We start from the raw sequence: 3,358 nt of genomic DNA, 5'->3' as shown, positions 1-3,358 counted from the left end.
CTGTATTATGGACCACCCCCTTTTTCTTGCACGGCAGTTGCTGCACGAGAGGGGGCCTGAAAGCCTTGAAACCTGGCTCCTTCTGCATTCCATTGCAGCTGTGCCTTTGGGGCAGGGTCACAGCTCAGCCGCAGGGCATGTGCCGTGCATGCAGAAGGCTCCAGGTTCAACCTCCTCAACATATTCAGGAAAGGCTGGGAGAGACTCCCTGCTGAAAGACCTCAGGAGAGCTGCTGCCGGTCAGTGGAGGCAATGCTGAGACTCAGTATATGGCCACCTGAGGGATCGCTCAGTCAGCAGAGCAGAGCATGAGACTCAGAGTTGTCTTTATAGAGGGTATTTAACTCCAAGTAGACTTGCTAAGGGGACGCAGGTGGCACTGTGGGTTAAACCACAGAGCCTAGGGCTTGCCGATCAGAAGGTCGGCAGTTCAATTCCCCGCAACGGGGTGACCTCCCGTTGCTTGGTCCCTGCTCCTGCTAACCTAGCAGTTCGAAAGCACGTAAAAAAATGCAAGTAGCTAAATAGGTACCACTCCGGCAGGAAGGTAAACGGTGTTTCCGTGCGCTGCTCTGGTTCACCAGAAGCGGCTTAGTCATGCTGGCCACATGACCCAGAAGATGTACACCAGCTCACTCGGCCAATAAAGCAAGATGAGCACCGCAACCCCAGATGGCCACGACTGGACCTAATGATCAGGGGTCCCTTTACCTAGACTTGCTAAGATGCGATGCGGGTGGCGCTGTGTATCTAAACCCCTGAGCCTAAGGCAGGGGTAGGCAACCTAAGGCCTAGGGGCCGGATGCAGCCCAATCACCTTCTAAATCCGGCCCGCAGACGGTCCGGGAATCAGCATGTTTTTACATGAGTAGAATGTGTCCTTTTATTTAAAATGCATCTCTGGGCTATTTGTGGGGCATGGGAATTCGTTCACATTTTCCCCCCAAAATATAGTCCGGTCCACCACATGGTCTGAGGGACGGTGGACCGGCCCACGACTGGAAAAGGTTGCTGACCCCTGGCCTAGGGCTTGCCGATCAGAAGGTTGGCGGTTCAAATCCCCGTGACGGGGAGAGCTCCCGTTGCTCGGTCCCTGCTCCTGCCAACCTAGCAGTTCGAAAGCACGCTGACAGTGGAAGAGTGGAGAATGAAACTCATGGACTTTGCAGAATTAGACAAAATGACTGGGAAAATCAGATACCAAAAAGATCACAAGTTCACTGAGGACTGGAGAAAGTTTACGATTTATCTGGAAAATATCTGTGATGAACAGACAACGCTAGTCGGTTTTAAAGAGGCTTTGTGATGAGAAAGGGTATTGTAAAAAGAAAACGAGACGAAAGGATATTATTAACTGGCAATATATTATAAAGGAAATGCGTAACAAATACAAAATATGAGGATTGTGGGAGGAGCTGGGGGAAGTCAAAAATTTGTAAATTGGCGAATATGGTTATGTTTGAATAATTTGTAAAAGAAAAATTTGTAAAAAATCTAATAAAAAAGAAAGAAAGAAAGAAAGAAAGAAAGAAAGAAAGAAAGAAAGAAAGCACGCTGGCTTCAGGAGCTACTTGCTGCCGTGGTGCCCGCCATTTTTCCTTGCCAGAAGTCCCCATATGATGTGTTGCGCACAAGACACGTCATATGGGCGCTTCGGTCAAGGAAAAATGGTGGGCACCACGGCAGCAAGCAGCTCCTGAAGCCAGCCAAAGCTAACTGCGCTAACAAGCTGGCTCCGAGTGAGTGTCCCCGGGAACCAGGGATGTCTGGTAACCCTAGACTAAGGATCATCTCTACTCGACAACCCCCTCCCCCAAAAAGCTCAACAACCTTGGCAAAAAAGCTCAACAACTTTGTGTCCCGATTTCTACTTTTGGACCAGACACCAACGAACCTGGGACCTCTGGTCTGTCCTTAACTCTCATGGGAAGTGTTAGAGTCACAGGATGGAAAATTCCTCTGGTGAAGATTGCAAAGTGGCAGAAACACTCCTTTGGTTCATTGGCTCTTTACTACAGTAATGTAGCGAGTGAAGGGGCCTGTTTGTCCACTATCTCAGCAACTATCTGCCCCGTTGACCCCTCTGTTTTCCTAGCTCCGGCCCTGGGACCAGCCAGAGAGTCGAGAAGATTAGAGCCAGTGTTCTTTGCAACAGGAGCATTGTCGCCACAAATCACCATCAAGCCTAGCTCTGAATGGGTCAACAACACCGAGATCATATCAGCATTGGCTGCCTCGTTAACGTCAGCTGATTAAATTGCCATTTTCGAAGGATGCCCTGTAATTGCTGGTGTCCCCTTATTTATCGCTCGAGCTGCAGTGAATTTGCTCCCCAGAAATTCCCCTCTGTGAGTTTTGATCTCACGTATTATCCATGTATTATCCAAATCTTCAGATACTTGTTGAATACAGTGGTACCTCGGGTTAAGTACTTAATTTGTTCCGGAGGTCTGTTCTTAACCTGAAACTGTTCTTAACCTGAAGAACCACTTTAGCTAATGGGGCCTCCTGCTGCCGCCGCGCCGTTGGAGCACAATTTCTGTTCTCATCCTGAAGCAAAGTTCTTAACCTGAAGCACTATTTCTGGGTTAGCAGAGTCTGTAACCTGAAGCGTATGTAACCTGAAGCGTATGTAACCCGAGGTACCACTGTATTCACTGAGCATTTGACAGATGCGGCTGAAATCTTAGGGTATTTGATTTCAGCAATTTGATCTCTGACACTATTTGAGACATGTGAAACCAGGACACCATGGTTTGTGCTGCTAAACTGTGGGTTAGCGTAATGTGACAATTCAGCCCCAAACTATCGGGTAAGCAGTCTAGTGTTGTCTTCCATGACTGGCTCATAGCAGCAACTCTGAGGCAAGACTCTTTGCTACCAAAGAGATAATTTCACTGCAGGTACTAAAGATGCAGCTGAGATCTTTCAATTAGATTTTGTTTGTATTTTAATCAGAAACTATCTAATTCACATTTCTCAAGTTAATATGCAAACACAGCTATCAAAATTTGTACTTCTCTCAAATTAAAACAACCACCCCCAAATTAATAATAACAGTCCTTTCACATTTAACAGGCTACAGATTATTTAATGGTCAAAGGACTGGGTAAAGAGGAATAATAATAATAATAATAATAATAATAATAATAATAATGTATATGCTGCCCATTTCACTGGGTTCCCCCAGCTACCCTGGGCGGCTTTCAACAAATTAAAACACAATACAACATCCCTTCTACAACTGGATTGAAGACTTCTACAAATTCGCAACTTATGAGCAACTTGCATATCAACGCAGACTTGCCATGGACAAATTCAATGATATTTGGAATCCATTCTTACAAATACTGCAATA

Source organism: Podarcis erhardii (assembly GCF_964252035.2).
Source record: "Podarcis erhardii genome assembly, chromosome: 9".
Lineage (NCBI taxonomy): Eukaryota > Metazoa > Chordata > Lepidosauria > Squamata > Lacertidae > Podarcis > Podarcis erhardii.
This window is presented reverse-complemented; position numbering follows the sequence as displayed.